This window comes from Equus przewalskii, chromosome 11 (assembly GCF_037783145.1).
Source record: "Equus przewalskii isolate Varuska chromosome 11, EquPr2, whole genome shotgun sequence".
In the NCBI taxonomy this organism is placed as follows: domain Eukaryota; kingdom Metazoa; phylum Chordata; class Mammalia; order Perissodactyla; family Equidae; genus Equus; species Equus przewalskii.
This window is the reverse complement of record NC_091841.1, coordinates 3,154,236-3,181,920: the sequence shown is the minus strand read 5'-3', so window position 1 is coordinate 3,181,920 and position 27,685 is coordinate 3,154,236. Positions and strand designations below refer to the sequence as shown.

Genomic DNA, 27,685 nt, shown 5'->3' with positions numbered 1-27,685 from the left:
ATTCGAACCGGTGAAACCCCGGGCTGCCGAAGAGGAGTGCACGAACTTAACCACTTGGCCACGGGGCCGGCCCCAGATCTGCATTTTTAAAAGGAGTCAGGCTGCCTTCTGGTGAATAGAGACTGTGGCTGGAAAGGGACTGCAGGCAAGAAGATCCTTTTGCAATCATCTCAGTTTCCTCATCTGTAAAACGGAGATAGCAACATCATCTTAGTCGTAGGCTGCAGTGATGACCAAGAGAGTTAATGCCCACAAAACACTTAGCACAGGCCCTGAAAACAGGAAGCTGTCAGTCAACAGTATCCATTGCCGTCAATATTAGGGAAGCTTGGAGGATGAGGTCCACGCTTCTCTCAAGGGACTGGCTGCACAGAGAGTGGTGCCTTTGATCCTCAGAGGATCTATGGCAGGAAGAACTCATTTCTGGGGACAGAGAATTTATTCTATTTTGGGTAAGTGGAGTTTGACACAGCTGTGGGATATCCAGGTGAGATCGATGGCAGGCAGTCTGATATACGGGCCTAAAGCTCAGAGGGGAAGTCTAAACCAAAGATAAAGATTCAGAAGAATCTCTTACTTCACAAGCAATTGCCCTGGTCCCTTGTAAGCAAACCCTGAATCCAAAATACTCAAAGTAAACTGACCAAAGGAAAAAGCCTCACAAAAAATCATTTTATTGAGCTGAAAGGCAGAATGTCATAACAGGCATTGACGCTAATCCTGAGCCTCTCAGTAGCTCCCACAGATGTTCACACGGTCCCCTTTCGCATTTCCTCCGGGCACGGAGAAAAGAGCTTCACACACGCAGGGCTTTTTCCACGTCCTTCTCCAAAGCCTTCTCCAATTTCCTCTTTTCCGGTGCGCCCTGCAAGAGAAGGCTGCATAGGCTCCAGAAGTCTAAACATCACAGCTGAGAGACCTCCTGGCTTTGAAGGCTGTTTTTTCTGAGCTGAGTATGTTTTAAAACTCACAATGCTCCACTCCTGCTCCTGCTTCAAGAATCGGAGAACACGTGTGTGAAGTACGGTGCAAGGTGCTGGGGGATGTGGTGCTATCGAGCTCCCTGGGGCTGGAGGGTAAGAGACCAGGAAGGGCAGACCTGGAGGGGGCTCTGCAGCTTTGCAGAAAAACACCTTGAGGTTCACACACAATCAGCTTTAGTGCCACTGAAAGAGCAGTGGAACTGGGCTCACACATGCATGCACGCAGGCACTCATTCATTCCACACACAGCTGCGGGATAACCTAAAACAGGCACCAGGGACTGTGTCACCCACAGAGCAATCAACAGCGAACAAGACAGACGTGGTCCTTCATGGGGTTTCATGTCTTGTTTCCTGTTTCCCAGAACCCTTGAGGATATCTAAAATATAGGGCAAACCCTCTTAATTTTCATTCACTCATTCAACACAGATTTACTGAGGGTGCTGTGCTGGCCTCTGGGGTTACAATGTGACTAAGACTGGGTAGCTACAATTCAGATTAAATGTCATGGTGAAGCAGGCAGTCTGCCAGTAGATGCTGTAGGAAGGGCCCTGTGATGGAACAAGGCTGTCTACAAATTCTTTGACATTGCCCCCACACACTGACAAGAGATGTCTACGTCCCCTCCACTTGAATCTGGCCTGGTTCTGGGACTGTGTTGACCAGTAGAATATGGCAGAAGTAACACTTTACCAAGGCTTTAAAGAAGTAGCAGCATCCTCTCCTCGAATGGTCCTCTAGGGGAAACCAGCTGCCATGTCCTGAGTCTGGCTGTTCCGACACTGCCATGCTGTGAGCAAGGTCAAGCCAGCTGTGTGGGGAGGCTGTGGGGAGAGAGAGGCCCAGGGAGCTCTGGTTATTCAGCCATTCCAGCCAGGTGACAACACTTGAGTAAAGAAGCCATCTTGGATATTTCATGTTGGATGATGCTTTGGTCTGAATGTTTGGGTCTCCCCAAAATGCATATGTTGAAATAATGCCCAATGTGATGGCCTTTGGGAGATGCTTAGGTGATGAGGGTAGAGCCCTGTGCATAGGATCACTGTTCTTATAAAAGAGACCTCGCAGAGACCTCTCACCCCTTCCACCAAGTCAGGACACAGCAAGAAGTCACCAGCTATGAAGCAGGATGAGGACCCTCTCTCAACCATGCTGACACCCTGATCTTGCACTTCCAGCCTCTAGAACTGTGAGAAATAAATTTCTGTTTATAAGCCAACCAGTCTGTGATATTTTGTTATAGTGGCCCAAATGGACAAAGGCAGATGGAGAAGGCCTCTCTGAAGAGGTGGCATTTAGTTTGAGACCAAAAGGATGAGAAGGATTTTGACAAACAAGGATCAAGCGTAAGAGTATTCCAGGCAATGGAAAGGGATGTTCAAAAATCTAGGGTTAGAGAGGTTCTTGGGGGTGTTCAAGGAACTGAGACTCAACCAGTGTCACAGAAGCATGAGGGACAAGGGGGAGAGCTGAAGATGAGGTAGGCGAGAAAGCCAGGGACGAATCAGGAAGGCCTTGTGGGCCATGGCAAGATATTTGAATTGTGCTCTAAATACAATGGGAAGCCCACACACAATTTTAAACACAAAAGCTACACGATCTACGTTAACTCAGGAGGATCTCTGTGGCTGCTATGCCAGCTCTATGAGAACCAGCTCCGAGAGTTTGATCTCTGCTGTAATTCAGCACTGAGAACAGCACCTGGCAGGTAGAAGGTGTTCCAAGAGTAAATGTTAAATGAGTGACTCAGAAGAATGGATGGAGAAGGATGAGAGTAAATGGAGGGAGACCAGTAAGGACGCTACTTAACAATGCCGGTGAAAGACAGCGGGCACGGCTGGAGGTGGAAAGAAGAGAAAAGCGTTGAGAAGTAGTCAGAAGTAGAAGAGATTGGACTCAAGTCCTGGCTCTGAGATGTATCAGTTGTACAACCCTGAATAAACCAAACTCCCCCAGCTTCTAATTCTTCCCCTGTAACATCTTCTCAACATGAAAATCTCTAATTCACACTGGTGGTATAAGACTCTTAAGGGAAAATACAAGGACAGCACTTTGTCAAACTCTGTGTTTCTAACTCGCATGAGGAGGCATTACTGTTACTACCACATTCCCTCCCTACAGCCTGATGGGTTAGCCAGAAACAGAGTCACTGGTTTTTATGGCACCTCCTAGCTTTCAACCCTCTGGTCTCTGAGGCTGTCACCATGATTTCACGAGCTTTCTACCTCCCGAAGCTCCTCACCAAGGTCATGAGAAGCCAGACATCTCCTTCCGCACCGGAAGCCTCTTACCCCTTAGAGCAGCAGTTCTCAAACTTGAGCAGCCCTCAGAAGCCCCTGGAAGGTCTGTTCAAATGCAGACTGCTGAGCCCCAGCCCAGAGCTTCTGATGCAGTCGACCTGGAAAGAGACATGGAGAGAATGTGCGTGTCTAACCAGTGCCCAGGCGAGGCTCGTGCTGCTAATCTGGGGTCGGCTTGGAGAACTGCCATAGATGGGCGTGCACTCCATTTCCTTTTTGATTGCAGGGTCTCCTATGCTTCTCAGATGAGATTCCCAGGGAAATTCAAGGACCAGAAAGAATTTCTTCCAGGTTCTTAATATGAGATTTAGTTGTTCTTGTTTTAAACAATCAGTAGATTTTTAAAGCATGGAACCAAGGTGCCTGGTTTCAACTCTTGGTCGGCCTGCTTTCAAAACTGTGAACCGGCTGCCTGAGCTGGGCCAATGCCTACCCCCTATGACCGCTGCGAGGACTGAGTTAACACACGCAAGGCGCTGAGAGCCGCCACTGGCACCAATAAGCACTTGATAAACGCTGGCTGTTGACATCATGATTCCAAAGTGTGACTCATGTAATTGGTTATTTTATGGTTTTCACGTAAAAACTAGTCGCAAGTTCAGCTTCAAATTTGTGACCCACCTCTGGAAAATGTATAGGACTGCACAGCAAGCATTTCGGGAGCAAACCTCACTCCCACTTCATCCAGCTTTTTCATCTACCTTCTTCTTAAGACTCAATTTCCTCCCTTTATTTTATCCCACTGAGCTATTACAAGATTCTCTGGATGTGCTTTAAATTCTTTCTTAAACAAGGTGGGTCCTACGTAAAAATAAATAGTTTCCCAATCATTTATGCAGCCTCTTCGAGAACAATCAAGGGGTTAAAGGTCCAAGACCCCTACACCCAACTTCTTCAGGAACTTGGTCATTACAGCCTCACGTTTTCAGGCACCTTAAGCACACGGTCATAACAGTGAACCATGCACGGGAACCCACAGAGAATCCGGTTGTTTCACACTCACCCTCCCAATCAGTGTTCTGTCCTTTCGATTCTTAGAAGGACGTGGAGTACGTTCTACAGAATCAAGCTGCCGTCCACCGTCCGCTGCCTCTCTCTTATGAGGATATTGTTGGCCTTCCACTGACAGAACACAGTCTTCCGATCGTCTTTGTGGCTTTCGCCCACTCAAGAAGCAGTTGTTGAGCGCCTAACCTATGTCACACTTTGTGCAGGGCGTTAGGGAGGCGACAGTGCTCAAGATGCTATCTGTCCTCAAGGAATTGAGAATCGAGTGAGCAGACCCATAAATAGGCACGTTATTACCATACTGCAAGATGCGTGTTATTAATAATAAAGGTCAACAGCATTTATTGGGGACTTGCTCCAGGCCAGACACTGTTCTGTGCATCTTACATGAATGCTCTCTTTTATCCTCACACCAACACTATGAGGCGGGCACTGCCGTTTCCCTCACTTTGTAGTTGAGAATAATGGCAGCACAGAGACTGCAAGGTCATTCCGTAAGAGGCGGAATCAGGCTTCAGACTCAGGCAGTCTAACTCCAGGGCCAGCGCCTGAATCTCTCTGTCATGCTGCTTTTCTGCAACGTAGCATGACGGCGAGTTGGAGGAATGAAGGTTTGAGGGCTCTTTGGACCCAGTAAAGAAAAAAAGGAGCTCTGGATAGAGAAAAATAATTAGCGAGAGAGGGAAGGGCAGGACCTCTAGCGAAGCAGGTTAGGTAGCAGAATTAGGTAGCATTCCGCGGCACGGAAGCACGCGTGGAGGAAAGGCTGAACAAGCAGCCCGCAGGAATGACCCGCAGAGCAGCTGGAGGTGGCCACTGTAGCAAACTGCAGCACCAGCCCCCAGGAGACCTGCGGGCCCCACACAGGTAGCAGTTTATATAAGAAACTAAATCAGCGCTTTCCACAGAGTTCATCAACAGAGCAAGGACCGTAAGACCTGAGGCCTAAAGAGGCACTCACCTCGAGCCTTCACACTGAAAGAAAGAGACTGGATTTTGCAGGCAGGCATCCTCTGAAGATTCTGTGTCTGTGGGTGTTCTGCACTTTAATGTTGGATTTCTGATATATAGGATTTCTTAATTATCTTCCAAGTCTAGATTAGGGTCCTGCTCCAGTTACCTATTGCTATGTAACATATCACCCGGAAACTAAGTAGTAATATAGCCACTATTTTATGAAGCTTACAATTTTGCAAGTGAAGACTTTGCGCACACCAGAGCTGCAATGACTATGAGATGGCTGAATGACTGGAGGTGGCTGGGACAACTTGATGGGGCCACATGTCTGAGGCCTTGGTTCTGGATTCCCGTTGAATTCCTAGTTCTTCTCTACACTGTGAAGCTGGGGTTGCAATATCTAAGATGGCTCCTTCACTCTGATGTTGGCATCCCCTGGGATGGCTGAATGACCTGAGCTCATGCGGCCTCTGTCTTCCCACAGCCTCTCCACACAGCTGGCTTGAGCTTGCTCACAGCATGGCAGTGTCGGAACAGCCAGACCCAGGACACGGCAGCTGTTTCCCCTAGAGCTAGCACTCCTGGGTGAGGCATCACGTCTGCCACCTTCTACTGGTCAACTCAGTCTCAGCACCAGGCCAGACTCGAGGGGAGAGGACACGGACATTTCCTGCTCAATGGGTGGGAAAGTTAAAGAGTTTGCAGACAAGCTTATTCCAGGGCAAGACCCTTCCTCCAGCCTCCTCTGGGACATTGTACTTGCTTCACCATGACCTTTAACTGAATTGTACCTGCCCAGTGTTGATCAACATCGTAGCCTAGAGGCCAGCACAGTACTCTCAATAAATTTTTGATGAATCAATGACAATTTAGAGGGTTTGCCATACATTTTAGATATCTCCAAGGATTCTCAGAAACTGAAGACAAACCACCCAGAAATACTACCTGAATGAAATCACTAAAATTTTACCAAGGAAGGTGACACAGAAATGTGCACATATTTATAGATGTATAATAGACGCGTCACGTACATACAAATGCGGTGGTTTGTAGCTGTATGAGAGAACAGAAATGATTGTGCTATAATTGAATAACTCACTGTTTATATAGCGTTTACTATGTGCCCAACACAGCCCTGAGCCCTTCACAAGAACTACCTCAGCACAAGAAGATGAGCTCTGTTAGGGGCTGAACTGTGTGCCCTTCGAGTTCGTATGTTGAAGTCCTAACCCCCAGGACCCCAGAATGTGACTGTGTCTGGAAATAAGCCTTTAAAGAGGTAATTGAGTTAGAAAGAGGTCATTAGAGTGGGACCTAATCCCACATGACTAGTGAAAAGGGAAATTAAGACAGAGACAGATCCAGAGGGAAGACCATGTGAAGACACCGTGAGAAGATGGCCATCCACAAGCAAGGAGAGAGGTCTCAGGAGAAACCAGCCCTGCCCGCACCTTGATCTGAGACTTGTGGCCTCCAGACCTGTTGTTTGCACTAACCAGCGTGTGGTACTTTGCTACAGCAGCCTAAGCAAACTAACCCAAAATCCCAGGGTCTATGGGCAGTAAAGCCACCAAACAGGATGCAGCCTCAGCTCGTGCTCTGTCAAATGCCTTGGGAATGAAGAGCAGGTCGTGGCTGCTCTGCTCTGGGCTCAGGAGTCTGGCCGTCCCCCTGCACCGCCAGCCCTACCATTGCAGCAAGAAGGGAGTTCCATTCAAAGGGGCCGGGCACGGGAAGCTGAGGATGGAAAAGAGATGTTATATCAGTTTCCTGTGCCTGTTGTGACAAATTACCACAAACTTGGTGGTTTAGAACAATAAAAAATGTGTTCTCTCATGGTACTGGAGGCCAGAAGTTCAAAGTGAGTATCACTGGCTGAAGAGAAAGGACCAGCAGGGCCACGCTCCCTTTGGTGGCTCTAGGGGAGCATGGGTCCCTCGGCTCGTCCAGCTCCTGGTGCCTGCTCCATTCCTTGACTTCTGGCCACATCACTCCAGTCTCTGCCTCCGTGCTCACGTTGCCTCCTCCCCTTCTCTGTCAATTCTCCCTCTGCCTCTCTCTCACCAACACCCATGATGGCATTTGGAGGCACCCAGTAAGCCAAGATAATCTCCCCATCTCCAGATCCGCAACTTTATCACATCTGCAAAGATCGTTTTTCCATCTGTAACATATTTTACAAATATAAAAAATTACAAAATTTTATAACATATTCCATCTGTGACCCTAAGGTAACATTTACACGTTCCAAGGATTAGGATCTGGTATGCTAAGGGCTATTACTCAGCCCACTAGAGGCATCCTTCACCTTCGCTGGGCAAACAGGCTTCCCCCAGCCCTGGAGCTGTCCACTCACAAAGACCACCTCTGAGGCGGTGCGGGATGCCCGTCGTGAGAGACACCTAACATACGAGTTTCCCTGTTTGCAAATATGCCTGTCTGAATGCTAAAATGCTAACTTTCCTGATGATATGACTCTAAACATCTTCCACTCGTGTCACACCTACATCTGTCGTCTTTAAATTACTTATCACCAGCAGGCTGGCTCAAGGATGCAGCTCAGTGTGCATATGCTTCCAACAAGCCCAATTTACTCAGGTTTGCAAAGAGTGGCAAGTTCTCCCTAATAAAGACGTTGGAATTCTCTCCACGGTGCTCTTGAAATACACAGAAACTCGAGAGAAGGCGTGAACCCCCAGCACTCAGAGGCCTGAAGCAGCAGGATGGAAAGGGAGCCATATGCTTCATTTTTAGGGCATCCTAATGAGGTGTCGCAGTGTGCTATGTTCATGTGACTAAAGATGGAAACTATGTTCTCCAGAAGATTCTTCCCTGTACAGATCTGGGTTAGAGGGGACAAAAAGAGGAACTTGTGGGAGAAATGAAGAAGTCACTATTCTCGGATCACAGTGGGCAGGCGTGGTGACAGACAGACGCAGATGTGAGTGGCGGGCTCCTCTTTCTGACGCTGGCCCCACCAACAAGAACAGCCCCAGGCTGACTTCCAGAGGCAGCAGCTCCCCAGATTTCTCTGTCAGTAAGTCCACAAGCAGATCTCCCCTGCAGGGCCACTTCAGCAGCCGGCCCCACCCAGGCTGTGGGACTTCCGGCCGTTCATGACCTTCTCACCACCAGTGCTTCAGGCTGTCATGTGCAATGACACAGGTCTCCACCCCTTGCCAGACTCACTCCCTCAGCTCCTCCCACCCGTGTAAGTTCCAATTGCTAGAGTCACTTCTTGTTCTCACTACTCTTCGCAGCTCTGTTGTCCCCGCTGAACCACAGCAGACACAGAGGGGATGGCTTTTCCCATGCGTGGTTCAGAGTGTGAGAGAACTCAGCAGTAATTCTCAAAGTTTAGTCCAAGTCCCTCCTATATCCGAAATACCTGGGGAACTCTTGAAATATACACATTCCTGGCTCCACTTCCGGCCAATGAACCAAAATCTCTAGTGATGGGGCCCAGGATTCTGCATCTTAACAAGTATCTCAGGTAACCGCTGTGCACAGACAAGTCAAAATAATTAAATTATTGCTAAGATTAAAAATGTTTGAGATCATTAAAAACAGTAGTTCAGGGGCTGGCCCAGTGGTGTAGTGGTTAAGTTCACGTGCTCTGCTTTGGCAGCCCAGGGTTCACGGGTGCAGACCTCAGGTGCAGACCTACACACCACTCATCAGGCCATGCTGCGGCACCACCACACATACAAAATAGAGGAGGAGTGGCACAGATGTTAGCTCAGTGACACTCTTCCTCAAGCAAAAAGAAGAAGATTGGCAACAGATGTTAGCTCAGGGACCATCTTCCTCACCAAAACAAAACAAAACAAAAGAGTAGTTCAGTGTTTACGTACCAGTAGTATATGCTAAGAAATATCATGGTGTACTAAAATTTTAGGTTGCACTTGCACAACTTTAAGATATTTTAGAATGCATGTTATTGTCACTGAAGAGAGATCCCCAAATCTCCACCTTTTAGCAGAGAGCTAAGGGACAGGTGTGGCCTGAGGTCGTCCAAGAAGTTCAATATTTCCTTTTCCATTGCACAGTCACTGGCTACATGATATGTGCTACAGAATGTGTGATGACCAGGAGATAATAAGTGTATCTCTTGTCCTCATGGAGTGTAGGCTCCAGTACGGGAGACGTGAATGTGATAATAGCTCTCATTTATTGGATGGTTACTATGTGGCCATGGACATGCATCGTCTTATTAACAATCCTATAACAGACACATCTTATTAAACTCATTCTCCAGACAAGAAAGTTGAGACTTCAAGAGCGTAAGTCCAAATGTCACAGACCCAGGACTCCTAATCTCTGTGCCACCCTGCTGCCTGCAGAATAATGTAACTTCATCATGATCTACGAGCGCCTCAGCTGTGAGGAGTAAATCAGAATGACAGAAACCACAAAGTGAGTAGGAACAAATCATACAGCGATTTCGGAACAATCTTGAAATCTTACCCATATCCCTTCCACTGCTTGGGATTTGGTAGTTAATGAGGCAGAAGTATTTCATTGCCCTACGAATCCACAGATAAACGCTTGCTTGCTTCTGTTAGGACAGACAGCTCTGTTAAGACATCCTGACAACCCCTCATGTTCCCCTATGGTTTGTAAAAGTTAGTCAATTAGATACTCAGAAGCCCAGTGCAGGTCTTGACTGTAGAAGGCCCGAGGCAGTAGGAATCTGGACATACTATTTGCCTTGAGTGTCATAAGTTTTGACATCAGAAGTCTTCCCTCCTATTGGAGAAAAGGGGTTTCTCCTGAGAAGAGACTTCTGTGATCATTGTAAACCTGGGTGCACAGCTCTCTGCCCTGGAGGCTCTTGACATCCTGATGACCATAAGATTGCCAGTTCTTATGAAATGGCTTTTTCTTTGTCTTTTTGTAGGTTACTCTGCAAACTCCAGCATGCCATGACCATAAGGAAAAAGGCCCTTAGGACTATAGGAATAACCCGAGGAGTTAAGTGAGGTTTCCAATCCCGGGGTCCAGTGAGCCAGCCATAGCTGCTAGGCTCCCACAGCGACGGATTCCCAGGAGTGTCCTCGTAACCCATGGCACACAGCACCCCTGGGCCTTCCTAGCTGAGCTTCTCCTCTGATTTCCCGTTACCAAACCAAGTACCCGGGAACAAGTGTTTGGTACAAGAGACCCAGATTCTCTGTTTCCCTGCCCAACACCTTAGTAAAAGGGGGGTTCCACAGTCCTGAACCCCCTGGTCCCAACCTCTGAGGGCTGGATCTTGCCCCTCCTCGTAGATCTCAGTGCTGATGGCCCCCTGGTCTTGTTTATTTCCTTGTTTGTTAATTGATGGGATCCTGGGCTATCACTATTCTAGACTTGTCTTTCCAATATCAAACGCTGTCTGAAACATGCCAAAGATGGCCACAGCCTTCACATCCTGAGCCTTGCCCTCATTCACTGTGACCTGGGTGGAGAGTCCTGTAAGACCCAAGCATCCCACTGGGCAGATATGCTGGACAGAACCTCTGTTTCTCCCCTGGGTTCCTGATCAGCTTCATCTGTCTTTCTTCCCCATTTCATTCTCAAATCCCTTCTTCTAGAAATACTTATATTAGTCCCTACTTTATGGATGTTTGATGTTTACACTGATGCAATTCGAAGTCGGGTCTTTGCTATGGACTGAATTGTATCCCCGACAAAGTTCATATTATGTTGAAGCCCTAACTCCCCAACATGACTGCATCTGGAGACGCGGCTTTTAGGAAGCACTTCAGGTTAAGAGAGGTCATAAGGGTGGGGTCCTGATCCAACCGGATCAGCGGCCTCATAAAAGGAAGAGAGATATTTCTTTCTCTCTCTCTCCATGCACACACACACACACACACACACGCAGAGGACAGGCCATGTGAGCATACAGAGAGAAGGCGGCCATCTGCAAGCCAGGAAGAGAGTTCTCACTGGAACCAACCCTGCTGGCACCCTGATCCCAGACTTCCAGCGTCCAGAACTGTGAGAAATAAATTTTTGTTGTTTAAGCCCCCCAGTCTATGATATTTTGCTATGGCAGCCTGAGCGGTCTGAGACGGTCTTATGCTAAACGATAATAAAGTGGGCCATCAAAATGCACCACGATGGGTGCCATGATGAAGCTAGACATCGGGCAGTGTTGGACTAACCCGGCCTTAAGGGTAAGAAGACTTCCCAGAAGAAATGATGTCTAAAGCTGAATCCTAAAGGATGAAAGGGGTGGAAAGTATCTTCAAAGGAAAAGTGGCCACGTGCAAAACTCAGGAGATCAGAGAGACCACGGCTCCACTGGGCACTGCAAGTATTCCAATATGGCAGAGGAGTAGAGTAGAAAGAGATGAGTGGCCATAGGTGGGACTGGCGATATTAGGGGACATAGCTTGAGGAAGGTTTGCAGGCCATTGAAAGGAGCCTGAAATTTATTTTGAAAGCAAAGAGAAACCGCCTGAGGAGTTTTAAATAAGGGACTGACAAAACAGGAGGCATATTTTAGAAAGGTCATGGGAATGAGCAGTATATCCATGTCAGAAGTGCCATCAACAATATTAATTCAACTAATATTTATTAAGGACTTATTATGGGCCAGGAACTGTTCTAGGTCCCGGGGATAAAGAAGTGAACAAAATAGACAAAACCCCTGCTCTCATAGCATCTATATTCTAGTGTGGAGATACAGTCCATAAAGAAAGAAATATATAATGTGTCAGATGGCAACTAGAGTCCAGGATGAGTGTGGGTGGGAAAGGAAAGATGGGAGGTTATACAGAGCAATAAGGAAAGGACTTCCTAATAAATTTTGAGCAGAGACCTCAAGGAAGTGAGGAATGAGCTGATAGAATCTGAAGTCAGACCATCCCAAGCAGAGGGAATAGCAGGTGCAAATGTCCTGAGGTGGGAGCAAACCTGTCCCAGAAATATCTAGGAGACCAGTATAGTTGGAGCAGTGGGAGAGGAGAAGGGAAGAGCTGAGGCCAGCTCATGTGCCTTCTTGGGATGTACTCAAAACCCTCAATTGCTGGCTGCCAGATCATTGCCAAAATACATACAGAATATTAACTCTTCCTCAGCTCTATGCCACACTCTGTCACCTGGACCCCAAAGCTTCTCTTGAATAATTCTGTCAGCTACTGATCACACACCCTCAATCAGATTTCTCACAAGAATCAGGTCAGTTTCACTCCCACGCCTCTAACCAGAGGAATTTAAACCCAATCCAAGAAGTCCAAAGGAAACTGGCACCAAATCATGATTTCCTCTTCCACCCTCCGCCTTGCTCCTGCCCGCAGCCACGAGCCTTCCTTCCTCTCCCGCTCCCACAGTTCTGCGAACATCTGAGCATAGAAACAAACGCTTGGAGGAGAGGGCAGAGAAATGTGCACCAGTGCTTACCACACACCGCCCCATGCACCGTGCCCGCAGGTAAGATTTCACCAAATGCCCAACGAAGTAAGAAAAAAAGGAGGAAAATGTACTGGGTTTCATGAAATTAAATTTAATCAATTTAAATTTATTTGGAGAAACTGTTTTGATTAGCTGCTGTAATAATACAATACAATACAATACAATACAATAAAAGTATACTTCTTACTGTGCTGGTAATTAAGCTATTGTCACTCTTCTCAAAAACCTACCTTTTTACATCCAGCTTTATGGGGCTGGAACTGGAATTCTGCAAACCACATTCAGCTTTGACAACTGTTTCCTGAAAGTTCTGCCAGTTGGAGGTGCTAGAAGGAGACCGCAAGGCTGGAGAGGGGATAAGAGACATGCTCCTTTGTGGTCTTGTTTTGGGGTTTTGTTCATTTGCTCATGTTTTTGGGGTTGTTTTGTTTTGCTAAGCCTATCAATGTCACCTGAGCACCACTTCCTTACCTGGGGAACAAAAGAGAGGAGGATTGTGGGAGGCTTTTGTGGGCCAGGACAGCAAGAGGTGAGCCTCACTTCCGCCACATCCCCACGGTCCATCCAACTGCAAGGCTGGGAACTGGAGTCCAGCGGTGGCTTTTGTTGAATGCGTGGCTATCACCCACAAAGTCCTTCCCACGCTTGCGTGTTAAAACATCCTTTCCTAAATTAGAGTAAAAGCAAACGCTAGCTTTTGTGTTGGCAAAATAAAAGGTTACCTGCCTGCAAAACCCCAGCACTCAGTAGGTCAGTGAGATCCAAAAGGGTGGAACCCCCGGTCCATGCTAAGGCAGCTGGCTTCACACGCCTTCTTCATGCTCACGTACAGCGACGTCCTAGATCTGTTTATGCTCATTTCTAAGCTACACTCTCTTTCCCCCTCAACACAGCAATGCATAAAACTTCTCTCCCACTATTGTATGGAAAACCTATAACCGTACATCATCCTTGATTCCTAACATCAGGGCTGGTAATGTTCTCTAGTGAACCAGCACGTTACAGGCTCCAGATGAGAGCTGAAACTGGAACAGTATTGGACAAATTCTCTGAGCTCCCTAGAAGAAATTTCTATTCTTTTTTTAAAAAAGAACAGTACAGACTTCAGAATAGTCTCTAAGTTAGCTTTGATATTATACTCATCTCTACCTTTGGTTAAACTCGCTTTCCAGAGAGTTGGTTAAGTTAATGCATTTGCACTTGCTTCTTTCATTAATCTTTGTGAACTGTGCAATGTTCTGCATAAACCCCTTCTACCCATGGAGCCCTGTTGCATCCACATTAGGTAAGGTCACTGTAAGGTAAACATCATCTGACCTTTAGAAGGTGATCATGAGACCCTCGTAGGATATCATCCTCTTGCCTGAAAAACAAAAACAAGATTAGCCTTCAGTGCAATTTCTATTTTTAAAAAAATAAGAAGTGAACCAGAAGTTTTCAGAGTGAATAGATAGAACCCTTGTAATTAGTGCAGGATGAATTTTTAAAACTCAAGTTAGGACTGTGGGAGATAAAGAGGGAATTAATAGTCTCTCTCTCTTCATATTCATAACAAAAACATTTAAAAGGAGAAACATTATGCCAGCATGGTTTTTTAAAAACAACTACTATTTTCTCCTTTTTCTGTAACTCTTGCAAATCCAGGATGAGCTGGAGTGTGACTGACTGTTGCTGGAATATCTTTAAGTTCCAACTGCTTCATGAACATCAAACCGATGCCTGGAGAGAAGCCTACTCCTCTTCCGTTTCTCCTCTCTGATCCAAACACACATCGACGGCCACCAAGTCCCTGGAGCTAGAAAACTTCGAAGCATTCTTGGAGGCCTCTTGTGTACTATTTCTGCACACATGTGTATCATTGCATGCATGACATTGCATGTATTTATCAGTATACTTGCCTGTCCTTCCAGCTACTTAAATACAGGAACCATTCTTTAACTGTTTTTGTATCTTGAGTGCTTAGCACAGAGTTACAGCACAGGAAGCTGTAAGTACAGGCTCGTGTCACTTAATGACGGGGATACATTCTGAGAAATGCATCGTTAGGCAATTTCATCATTGTGTGCACTTACACAAGCCTGGATGGTATAGCCTGCTACACACCTATGTGGTATAGCCTGTTGCTCCTAGGCTACAAACCTGTATGGCATGTTACTGTGCTGAATACTGTAGGCAATTGTAGCACAATGGTAAGCAGCTGTGTATCTAAACATATCTAGACATCACTAACAATATGGGATAAAAGATTGAAAAATGGTGCATCTGGATTGAACAAAGAAGATATGATAAACACACACACACACACACACACACACACACACACACACACACACAATGGAATACTACTCAGCCATAAAAAAGGATAAAATCGGGCCATTCACAACATCATGGACGGACCTTGAGGGTATTATAAGTGAAATAGGCCAGATAGAGAAAGACAATCTCTGTATGACCCCACTCATAGGTGGAAATTAAACACATGGACAAAGAGAACAGATTAGTGATTCAGGGGGAAGGGGCGTGGGGGGTGGGCACAAGGGGCAAAGTGCTGTACCTACAATATGACTGATAAATAATAATGTACAACTGAAATTTCACAAGGTTGTAAACTATCATAATCTCACTAAAAAGTAAAAAAAAAAAAAAAAATGGCACCTCTGTATAGAGTGCTTCCCACAAATGGAGCTTGCAGGACTGGACGTCGCTCCGGGGGAGTCGGTGAGAGAGCGGTGAGTGAATGTGAGGGCCGGGACATCACTGGACACCGCTCTGGACTTTATCAACACTGTGCACTTAGGCTACACTAAATTTATTAAAAATATTTTTCTTTCTTCAATAATAAATTAACCTTAGCTTCCTGTAACTTTTTTACTTTATAAACTTTTTAATTTTTTTAACTTTTTGACTCTTTTGTAATAAAACTGCTTAAAACAGAAACATATTGTACAGCTGTGCAAAAATATCCTCTTTCTTTAGATCCTTATTCTATAAGCTTTTTTCTATTTTTAAAATTTCGTGTTTTATTTTTTACTTCTTAAGGTTTTTTTGTTAAAAACTAAGACCCAGGAGCCGGCCCCGTGGCGTAGTGACTAAATGCAGCACACTCCACTTCAGCGCCCAGGTTCACAGGTTCAGATCCTGGGCGTGGACCTACACTGCTCGTCAAGACATGGTGTGCTGGTGACCCACATACAAAATCGAGGAAGACTGGCACAGATGTTAGCTGAGGGTAAATACTCCTCAAGCAAAAAGAAAAAAAATGAGGAAGATTGGCAACAGATGTTACTTCAGAGCTAATCTTCCTCACTAAAAAAAAAAGGAAAAAAGAAATCTAAGGCACAAACACACACATTAGCCTAGGCCTACACAGGGTCAGGATCATCAATATCACTGTCTTCCACTCCACATCTTGTCCCACTGGAAGGTCTTCGGGGCCATAACATGCATAGAGCTGTCACCTCCTGTGATAACACTGCCTTCTTCTGGGACACCTCCTGAAGAACCTGCCTGAAGTTCTTTTAAAGGAGGGGTCATTCTTTTCAGAAATGTCCATGGTGGTTTGCTTGATTTGTTTCTTTTCTTCATCATAGATTTGCTTGTAAGCAGATAATGCACCATGAACATTCCTCTCTATTAACTGAAAGCTTTCAGGGGCAGCCCATTAGTGTAGTGGTTAACTGCACATGCTCTGCTTCAGAAGCCCAGGGTTCACAGGTTCAGATCCCAAGCGTGGACCTACACACTGTTCATCAAGCCATGCTGTGGCGGCGTCCCACATGCAAAAAGAGGAAGATTGGCAACAGATGTTGGCTCAGGGATAATCTTCCTCAAGCAAAAAGAGGAAGATTGGCAACATATGTTAGCTCAGGGCCAGTCTTCCTCAAAAAAAAAAAAAAAAAAAACCTTTCAATATTGGGGTCCATGTTTTCAAGCTTATTTTTTTTCTTAAAGATTGGCACCTGAGCTAACAACTGTTGCGAATCTTTTTTTTTTTTCTGCTTTATCTCCCCAAATCCCCACAGCACATAGTTGTACATCTTAGTTGCAGGTCCTTCTAGTTGTGGCATGTGGGACACCGCCTCAATGTAGTCTGATGAGCGGTGCCATGTCTGTGCCCAGGATCCAAATCAGTGAAACCCTGGGCCATCGCAGCAGAGCACACAAACTTAACCACTCGACAAGTGGCCAGCCCCAGTGTTTCCAAGCTTTTTAAGGAGCTTGTTGAGGTCTGCAAAAGATTCTGCTAAACCCTTCACTGTGAATTTTCTTGGGGATTCATCTTCTTTTTCTCCTTCAGTTTCCTTTTCTCTTGCCTCTTCTTCAGCTGTGTATTCCTGTTCCAGTTCCAACAACTCCTTATCAGTCCACTCCTCGGGGACCACCTGTAGGAGCCCCTCAGTGTCATTCTCATCCTCACCCAGGTTCAAGTTGTTTGCCATCTCAACAACAGCCTTGTTGATTTTTGCAGCCTCCTCATACTTGTCCAATCCTTTGAAGCCATGGACGAACCTCTTGAGTGTCTTGTTCCAGATGGCATTCACACATTCCTTGGTGACATCACCCTAAGCCCGAGCAAGGTTCTTGATGTCGTCACAGATGCTGGAATCCTTCCAGAATTGCATCAGTGTCTTCTCAGTGTCTTCCTCAGTTGCAGCAGTTGGGCAAAGGTCCTCCTCGGGTATCAGGCCTTAACAGCTGCTATAATTCCTTAATCCGTTGGTTGGATCAAAGAGATGGTGTTTGGAGGGAGAGACACTGCTTTGATATTGAGAGGAAGATCACCAATAAAAGGAGGATGACCAAGAGCATTATCAATCATAAGCGAAATCTTTAAAAGTCTGTTACTCTCCAAACAGTACTTCTCCATTTCTCTGGCATAGCAATTCAGGAGGGTAAGTCGGGAGAAGAGCTGGGTCCTCCCTGACTTCTCACTGCTCCTGTGGTGCGCTGGCCGTGTGTGCTTGTCGATGTGCTTGAAGGCCCGGGGGCTCTCACTGTGCCAGGTCACAGAGTTTCAATTTGCAGCCTGCAACATTGCCCCCCAAGCAAGACTGTTATCCTGGCCTTATAAGCCTTGAAACCTGGCACTGATATGGCCTCCTTATGCATGAAAGTCCTTTCAGGCTTCTATTCCCAAAATAGGAAGATTTCATCTATATCAAATATTTGCTCTGGCAAGTAATTTCCCTCCACAGTCAGCTTATCTAGAGTTTCTGAAAATTTTTTGGCTTCCTCCACATCAGTGCTCGCAGACTCACCACTTACTTTCACATTACGTGATGAATAATGATTCTTGAATCATTTAACCACCCAGAGCGAGTGGCAAATTCAACATGGTATTCGGGTCCAGCCTTTTCTTTCAACATTGCAAATAAAATTTTTGCTTTGGCCGTGATCCTCATGGTGCTAAGAAGGATGTGCTTCGGTGTCTGGTCATCAATCCAGGTCACTAGAAGTTTCTCCATGTCTGATACAGGCCCTTCTCGAATTTTCGTTGGTCTTATTGCCTTCCATGAAGCAGATCCTTTAACAGCTTCCATCACTTTGTTCTTGTTCTTCAAGATCGTAGCTATGGTGGATGGGACATGCCTGACTGGCGAGCAATAACCATCACTGATTTTCCACCTTCATAGTCCTTAGTCACTTTTAATTTTGTTTCCAGGTCAATCACTCAAAATGGCCTCTTACTGGCAACATTAGCAGTGGATTTTGTACACTTAGGGGCCACGATGAACAAAACAACACAAGACCAAATCAAGCACAAGAGAAAGTGCTGCACTCAAGAGACGCAGTAAACACGAGATGTATGAGGCTGCTGTTGGAGTAACATGAAATACTGGTTTACAGTAAACTTTGTTTATATAAGTAGAAAGAGTATACTCTAAAATAATGATAAGAAGCTTAGTGTAGTAAAGGCATAAACCAGTAACATAGTCATTTATTATCATTATCAAGTATTACATACTGTACATAATTATATGTGCTATATTTTCACACGACTGGCAGCACAGTAGGTTTGTTTACACCAGCATCACCAGAAACATGTGACTAATGCATTGTGCTACGATGTTACGACAGCTATAATGTCACTAGGCAGCAGGAATTGTTCAGCTCCATTATAATCTTATGGGACCACCGATCTGTATGTGGTTCACCATTGGCTGAAATCTCATTATGCAACACATGGAAACGGATTTGACTGTAAATGCATTTGAACTCCTCTTCCCTAGCTCTTTATTTTTGGTCACCACGTTCTGCCCATTTTTCCTCTGAAATGATTTATATTTTTTTTTAAGGATTGGCACCTAAGCTAACAACTGTTGCCAATCTTTTTTTTTTTTTTTCTGCTTTATCTCCCCAAACCGCCCCCCACCCCCTGCCCCCGGCCCCGCACACAGCTGTATATCATAGTTTCATGTCCTTCTAGTTGTGGGATGTGGGACACCGTCTCAACGTGGCCTGACGAGCAGTGCCATGTCCATGCCCAGGATCCGAACCCCGGGCCGCCGCAGTGGAGAGCACAAACTTAACCACTCGGCCACGGAGCCGGCCCCTGAAATGATTCTTTTTTTTTTTTTTTAAAGATTTTATTTTTTTCCTTTTTCTCCCCAAAGCCCCCCCGTACATGGTTGTATATTCTTCATTGCGGGTCCTTCTAGTTGTGGCACGTGGGACGCTGCCTCAGCGTGGTTTGATGAGCAGTGCCATGTCCGCGCCCAGGATTTGAACCAACGAAACACTGGGCCGCCTGCGGCGGAGCGCGCGAACTTAACCACTCGGCCACGGGGCCAGCCCCCTGAAATGATTCTTAAATCCAGTCTCTCCCTCAACATTCAGGCCCTTGTCATTCTCACGTGGACTATGCAAAATCTTTCATTAACTGTTGTTGCTGACTTCGGGCCCACCCCTCCTCCAGCTGCCCTCCATACAAGTGCCAAGTTACCTTTCTAAAACACAAGGCTGATCGAGTCATCCCTTTGACTAATACCTTCAGTAGTCCCTAGCATCTGGAAGAGGGTCCAGATTTCTTAGCGTGATTCTCAGTGCAGCCTGCCTGTCCAAGTTCATCTCCAGAAACTTGTCCCTGTGTGCCCTGAACTCGAGCCTTCCAAACAACTGATAATCTAATCAAAAAATACTTCTCCAGGCCTCTGTGGTTTGTTCTTTCTCCTTCTTCCATAGAATGCCTTTTCCACACTCCTTGGAAAACTCACTCATCCATCAACACCTGGATTAAGTGTCCCTTCCATGAAGCCGAATTCTCCAAACATTTGCTTATAGATCCTGTTTTCCAATAAATGTTGTGCCCCTTAAGGGTAGGGACTGTGTTTATATTATTTCGTATGCCTGGTGCCCAATTCAGTGTCTAAAATCATCAGCATCAAAAAATCTTTGTTCAAAATAATTGCCAACCAGTACCTAGGATTCTCTGAAATCCTAATTGCTATCCTCGCTTCTACAAAGGCCAGATCCCTGCTCTTCAGGACGACTCAGAAAATGTGTTATTTTAGCACAAATTGGAAACCCTCGAGCACCTCTGCTCAAAGTCACAGACAAGATAACATCCCTTTTTAAGTAGCCAAAAAAGTGAATTCACTTCTTTGAAAAAAAAAATGGCAGTGTTATAAATCCGAGACAAAGTTAGCACATAGTCCTTTTTTGTTAGTGATGATTATGATAATCTCACCAGGACTAAATAATTTTTAAACCACTTCCATATACATTATCATGCTTGGTAACATATTGACATCACTGGAAATAGCCAAACGCATTAGCAAGGCATCGCTGGGATTTTGGCATCAGAATGAAATTGGTTCCAGCCCAAGCTCCTCCATTTGCTAACTATCTGGCCCTGGGAACGTTACTTAACCTCCTCAAAGCTCCTTAAATGCATCTCCTCACCAATAAAAACAGGGATAATGATAGTAAGAATAACTATTGAGTGTTTCTTACATGCAAACACTATTCTAAGTGGATTCCATGTAACTCACTTAATCCTTTAAGTAGTGAAGTAAACACCACGAACTGCCTTTAATTAAGAAATTGAAGCGCAACTGATAAATGGTGGGGCCAGGGTGGGGCTCTGTGTTCTTAACCACTACGGAGACCATCTCAGAGATTTTCTGAAGTGCTGAAAGAGATCAACCATCTACAGCCCTTAGCACAAAGCCTGGAACCGAGAAAACACTTAATAAACATTGGCTGTTACTATTCTCCTTACTAATCTCAGGAAGACCAGAGCAATCATTCAGCTGCACTACAACGTAATCTAATCACCTGCCTGCACCAATCACCAAAATAGAATTGCCCCCTTTTCTACAGCCTCAGAAGGAAAACAAAAGGGGAAAAACGGCAACAAAATGAGAGTGTAGATGTGAAAGCAACTTACAAGTAAAAAGTACTTCAGGAAATGAATGGAGGTGCTGTGACAGAGGCAGGAATTTTTGGAAGGTGCCACATGCTACACATTTAGTTGTCGTATTCCCAGTAGGATGACTGTTCCTTTTCCTCCTTAACCGTCAGCCCAATCCTATGGCAAAGTGAAAAGAGCCCTGCACTGAGTTTTCCTGTGGACACAAATCACATGATGATCCTGTGTGTGTCCACATGGGAGCCAGCATGTTAGAGGGGTAAAAAACCACCCAAACCCCCCTCCCCCTATCCCCCTAGGACCTTTAGAGGGAGCTCCCTCTCCAAATTCAGTGGCCCTCCACGTTTTCCCTTTGACCTGCTTCTTCCTCTCCAGAACAAGTGACCACGGATTCACTTTCCATGACAGCAAAATGACAGCAACTGTCACTTAAAATAAGAGGAGACTGATTCTTTTTAATTGAAAGAAAACGTGTTGCTGTAGGTGTACCACATTGTCCAGCGAGGACTCCCTCTGTGGGAAACCCCAGAGCATGCTGTCCCGGAGAACTTTCTGCAACGATACCCTGTGAGTTCGCTGTCCAATATGGCAGCTGCTGGCCACATGTGTGTATTGGGCTTTGAAATGTGCCTACTGCAACTGTGAACTAAATTTTTTATTCCATTTAATTTTAATAAATTTAAATAGCCACATACAGCGAGTGACTACCCTATTGGACAGAGCACCTCACAGACTGTCATCCACTTTTCCTAACCAGCGCGGAATGGCTCCTCCGGGTTCAGGATCTGACCTCCCAAGACAAGCAAAAAAGTCAACTCGGAGGAAGCCGGACCTCTGAAGCTGAGATGACCAAAACAAGACGTGTCTAAAATTTGCTTCCAGAAGGACTGGAAAGCTGACTCTCAAATTGGCCCCAGGCTACTTGATCACTATTCAGTTCAAGCACGTGAAACAATTACTCGTCCAGCAGCTGGAAGTGAAGATGAGCTGCTGACATTTAAGCAGCAGGAAACGTCTGGAATTGACTGCAGCCGTCGCAGCAAGTACTGAAAGAAGAAGCTAAAAATCAACGCTACCCAAAGAGAAGCAGAATGACTTGTGTCCATTTTTCATCCCTTAGAGAAGCGTGTACCCAGTCACGCCGTGGGCGGGGAGCTGGAGTGACTTGCTTTCCTACGAAGATTGATTTTCTAAGGAAGAGGAAGGGGAAGACGACAAGCCATGTAAGGAGCAAATGCCGAGCCTTTGAGGATGCAAGTGTGTGCAGAGGAAAGCAGGCTTGCATCCTGAGAACGACAGGAGGCTGTTGGACTGTTTGAAGCAGGAGACGTGATGGATTCGCTTTTGTAAAGCTGGCTGTGGCCGCCGTGTGAAGGGAAATTTGGAGCGTGGTGAGAGGGTGTGAGAGACGAGTTTAGGAGAACTTCCCATGGTTTTGGCAAAAAGCGATGGAAGCGAGGACTCTGAGAGCAGTAGAGCCAAAGAGAAGGGGTCAGAGTCAACAGATGTTTACGGGGAAAATTACTAGGGCTTCATAATGATTGGACAAGAGACGGCGAGGAGGCAGGTAACGAGCAAGAGGTCCCCGGTTTTCATAGCTGAAGGAAGGGAGGTGCTACTCCCTGAGATAGACACCAGAAAGGACCGGATTTGGGAGGGAAGTATGTCTCGTTTTGGACACTCAGGTTTGAAGTACCTTTGACACAGTGAGGATGGCAAGTTGACAGCTGGATGCGCGGCTCTGGGGTTCAGAGGAGCGGGATCATCTGTACTGCTGACTCCATTAAAAATTTCTAAAAAGATAAACTGGTAGTTTGATGAAATGTCTCATTCCCAACCCATAAAAGGTGATGCCCAGAAGTAGCGCAGTAGACCATTAGGAAGACTTCAGGGTTCAGCTTTCGCCAGTCATAGCTCCATCCTTGCAGAACCTCAGGCTGCCCACCCCTCCCGAAAAGACCACATTCACCGCTTATCTGGAAATGCTGTGGTGCATGGTCTTGGTCTCACACACCGTCTGAGCGACCTACCGCCTTTGCCACACTCGCCTGCCCTCTTCTCTGCCTCTTAGGCCGGAACGGTCTTGAAGTTTCAGTCCTTTCTGACTTGCGACGTCATCTGCTGACCACTTCCTCAGTCTGCAGCCACACGATCCCTGAGTCCAGAGAAGGCCATAAGTAGCCTGGGCTCACACGCTCTGACGTCCCCGGGGGGCCAGGCTTGAACTGAGCCATGCCCAGCTCCATCCTGTCGTCATGTGGGATAAGCAGTATTGCTGAGGTTTACGATTTTTTAAGAGAAGTTGAAAATGTGATTTTAAAAAAATTTAAATCTGTCCACTTTTAAAGGTCTAGCTCAGATTTTTTTATTTTAGGAAACCACCTGGGCCGAACAAAACCTGTCACAGGCCCCATTGTCCCTCAGGCCATCAGTTTGTGACTTTTGATGTCCTGAGTGGCACACGTGCACAGCATTCAGGTATTGATTCATCATCCCTGATTGACACCCTCTCCCACCAAATCAGAAAGCACCCTCAGAATCGATCTCAACACGGCCCCGTAGGGAGATAATGTTCCAAATATTCAGGGCTGCGTATGAGTTGAAACTTATTTGCCATGTCTATTCCAGTAGTACCCAATGCTACCCCACAGAAACACAAGGACATCACAAAATGCCCTGAAGTCCCACCTCTCTCTCCCCTCCCTTCCAGAGAAACCGCCTCGGGGCACACATACAAAGGCCAGGATTCTTTCAGTGCCTGTTTCTAGTAGCACACGCTGTGTTTCTGAGCCTACAAGCTATTCCCGTGTCCTCTGCACCTTGTCTCTGCTCAGGGACCTTTCAAACGCCACTGTAGTTCAGCTAAATCAACACCTTTTTGCTTCTTCTATCCACCCTTGACCTTCCCCTCTCCACTCATTTATTTTTTTTTGAAATCTCAACAGCATTTTCCTAAAGACTTTGTCCTGATTAAGACCAAGACCTGAATAGTTTTCTCTACGTAATTCTCTAATGTGATGATAATTGCTGGAAAAGCCTTTTCGTACACTGACCTCAGAACTCAAGGGCAATGGGAAGAATCTGCAGGCCCTGGGACCTGCTGCAAAGTGGCTGGCCTTGTTCTCACCAAGGTTTAAACAAATTGAAGAAAGAGTCCCTCTTCATTCCAATTAGAAAAAACAATCATTTTCCCATGTAAAATTAAAGCTTAGCAGGTATCTCTCCTTGGGAAGACATGAAGCTGAACACTTTCAATTTAAGCCAAACAAGAGCGTTAAGGAGATGTATTTCTCGAGAGCTGTACTCCTTTAGGGTTCTTGAATGCCAGTTATTGGCTTACTATCTAACCAAGGTGAAAGATCTTTTTGTTGTTGTCTTTAAGGATCACCATTAAGAAAAGAACCCACAGTTCCTCTACGACTGCGTTTGCTTTGTCAGGGGCAGAGGTAGGGCGAGTTAGAGCTCGCATCTCGCAGAGCGGTTGTGTGGTTTGCTAGGACCACTGTAACAAAGCACCACAGACTGGGTGATGCCAACAACAGAAGCTTATTTTCTCACAGTTCTGGAGGCTGCAAGTTCAAGGTCAAAGTATCAGAAAGTTCAGTTTCTCCTGAAGGCCTCCTCTTTGGCTTGTAGATGGCTAGCCTTCTCCCTGGGTCCTCACGTGGTCTTCCCTCTGTGTGTGTCTGTGTCCTCATCTCCTCCTCTTATAAGGACACCAGTCACACTGGATTAGGGCCCACCCTAATGACCTCATTTTAAACAAATTGCCTGTTTAAAGACCTTGTCTCCAACTACAGTCACATTCTGAGGTCCTGGGGTTAGGACTTCAACGTATGAACAAGCACACACACACACACACACCCCTCAGCCCATAACAATTTTAGAGCAGAGTATAAGTTTTTAGTGACAAGTAACACAAAGTAATTCATGCCACTGAGGGCTAATAATAGCAACAATCGTCATCAAAAGAAAGAAAGAAAAAACTAAGGCAGGAGTGCAATCATGCCTCAATAAGCGCCAAGAACTGCAAACCTCTCAAGATCTTCTCCCCTCCTCTCTGCTCCCTCTGCAAGTAGGCTTACTCTCCCTCCACACACCTGCTTTCTGTTCTACAGGATAGAAAACAGGCCCTAGGCTTCCATGCCTACATAGCACAGGGCCTGCCATTTATCCAGACAGACTGGCTGGGAAACTTCAGCCCAATTTGCAGGCGAGAGAATCTGGCTGTCCAAGCTTGAGTCAGGTGTTCACCATGGTCCAAATAGTTACAACCATGGCAATGTGGTCACCTATTTCAAACATGGCTGTGCCAGGCTCACCCCTGTGAACTGGGCTGATGCCCATACAAAGGGGAGGTGGAGATGCACGATCACCAGCTTGTGAATAGGGTAGATACTCTAAAACTTGATGCCGTGTGGATAAAGATTTTTCTGCATGTCCTACTCTTGTTTGTCAGACCTCAGCACCTATTTCTCTCCTGCTAACAGGCCTGGTTAGATATTTCTCCTCTTGAAGCCTAGACAAGAGGTAACTATAGCAACCGGTGGTACAGGTAATTTCTATAAAACATTGCCCAGGGGTTAGAAAGGCACGGAGACACTGATCCCTATCTCAACTGGGGCATTAGTTCACAGCTAAGGTGAGTTTCTTGTCTCCAGAACAATCAATGTTTTACCTTTAAAAATAAAGTGTGTGCCCACAACTCTGGCTGAAAGCTCAGGCCCTGAAGCGGGCCCGGGAGACGCAGTTTCAAACAAGACTCACCTTTTCACCTTCCAGGTCCAGGACTTAGGTCTCAGTTGCCTCTAATCTTCCCCTTTGTCATCTTGGCTCCAGCTGCCCACCATTTCCAGGAGTGGGCTGATGAGGAAAGACCCAGATCCAATAGCATCGCCTTCAGATCTAATAAGACAGCATTCCCTCAAATGCGGGTCAGTTCGTCCTCCCAAGTCCAGCCAGCATGTCAGCCATCCCAGAACCCTTCAGCCCCTGGGGCTCTCCCTCCTCCCTCATTCCTTCTCACCTGGAATTCACAGGCACCAAGACAATATCCTTCCCTCGCCTTCTCTATCTTAAACCAAACATAGAGATGGAACAGATTAGAATTGCTGGGACAAAGAAACACATAATCCAGGGTTTATGGATGCACGTCCTCTCTTACCAACAGTTTGGGAGACAGCTCAGTGCTAAGCACATGGATCCTGGAGCCAGCTTCCTAGGTGCAAAGCCTTCTCTACTCCTTACTCGGTCTACCTTAGACAGTAATTAACATCTCTGAGCTTCAGTTTCTTCACAGAGTTATGATCATTAAACCAGCTAATATACCTAAAGTGTTTAGAGCTATGCAATGTATTGCTATTATTACTACTGTTATAATATAAAATCTGGCCTGAAGGGCCACATAGGGTTGCTCTGTGACAAATGTGAGGACATTCCTCTCCACGCCCCATCTGGGTATTCTGTTCTCCTGCCTCCTTTCATTGTATCCTCCCCAGCTCCCAAGCATCCGGGAGCCTCATGGAAACTTCCCCCATCAATTCCCACCCAGAACTCACTCCCAAGGGAGCAGCACCCTCTGGATCTTGTCTCTCGTCCTTCCCTCAGCCCCGTTCCTTTTCTCTCTTCTCACAGCAGGGCCACTGTCCAGCCCTTATTGTCAAAGCTCTGGTTACCAGTAGCAATGAGAAGAAAACAGAAGTCCTCAGGACCTCAAAATGACCAAAGGGAAAGTTGAGGTGTAATAATGGGATTGTTGCTAAGGCAATGCTAGGACTTGGCAAGACTTCTAGGACTCAGAAGGCACAGCTCCTGTCCGCAGTGCCAGAGGGGCAGCCTTGCAGCTCCAACTCGGCTGTCTTTCCCACTGAGCATTTACCTTCTCACTGGTTTTCCAACTAGACAGGCCTCACTCCAATTCACCCTGCAGCCTGCTGTGATCTTTCTAAAACCCAAATCTAAGCGTACCATTCCTCTACCCCAGACCCATAATGCAATGTCCTGAACGCACCCTCCCATGCTTTGTCGAGGCTCTGTCTTTTTACACACGCCTGGTGACAGCACACCACATTCTGTTTCACTTATTTGTTTATCTATTTGTCTCCCCTAATAGATTGTGAGCTCCTTGAGAACAAGGACCCTGCCTTGTCCATCTTTGTATTCTCACTGTCCAGGCCAGTGGAAAGTAGAATTCAATGCTCAGTTGCATGGTTCCAAATCAAAGTGTTGTAGAAATTCAGAGATGGGGAAACAATCTAGAATACTTCATACAAACCCTTTATTTCACAAGTTCCTCTCTCTTTGAGAAAAATATCCTCTACAAATTCTGTTTCCTTTTTTGAGTCTCTTTCTACTTTTTCTCCCATGATATGCGCCCATCTATAGCCAATTGGGTTACTCGATTGTACTAAGTATCTCCTAACACTGTCCCCTGCCCTCCATACTCACTGCAAGTACCTGAGTTTGGATCCCCTCATCTCTCACCTGGACCATGACGTCAGCCTCCCTACTTGGTCATGCTACCAATTCTGTCTCCAACCTGCTGTCCATAGTGCTGGCATAAGGCTCTTTCTAAAAATTTAATTTGATCACAAATTAAACATTTTTCCAGATAAAAAATATTTGAAGGATCCCTATTGCCTAAAAGATATATTCCAAAGTTC

At 46.0% G+C, this 27,685-nt stretch overlaps 1 long non-coding RNA gene across 3 annotated transcripts; it reads right to left on the bottom strand.

The window, feature by feature from the left end:
• Positions 1-652: 652 nt before the first annotated feature.
• LOC139074312 (uncharacterized) lies at positions 653-26,708 on the bottom strand. Of its 3 annotated transcripts, XR_011523814.1 has the most exons (10): positions 26,582-26,708; positions 26,050-26,097; positions 25,791-25,928; positions 23,054-23,178; positions 22,720-22,816; positions 13,970-14,015; positions 13,124-13,319; positions 3,275-3,381; positions 1,677-1,807; positions 653-865 (listed from the first exon to the last, which is right to left on the bottom strand). It is a non-coding gene; the product is annotated as an uncharacterized lncRNA (long non-coding RNA). The 3 variants fall into 3 exon arrangements; XR_011523815.1 differs by lacking the exon at positions 22,720-22,816; XR_011523813.1 differs by lacking the exons at positions 22,720-22,816; positions 23,054-23,178.
• Positions 26,709-27,685: the final 977 nt, after the last annotated feature.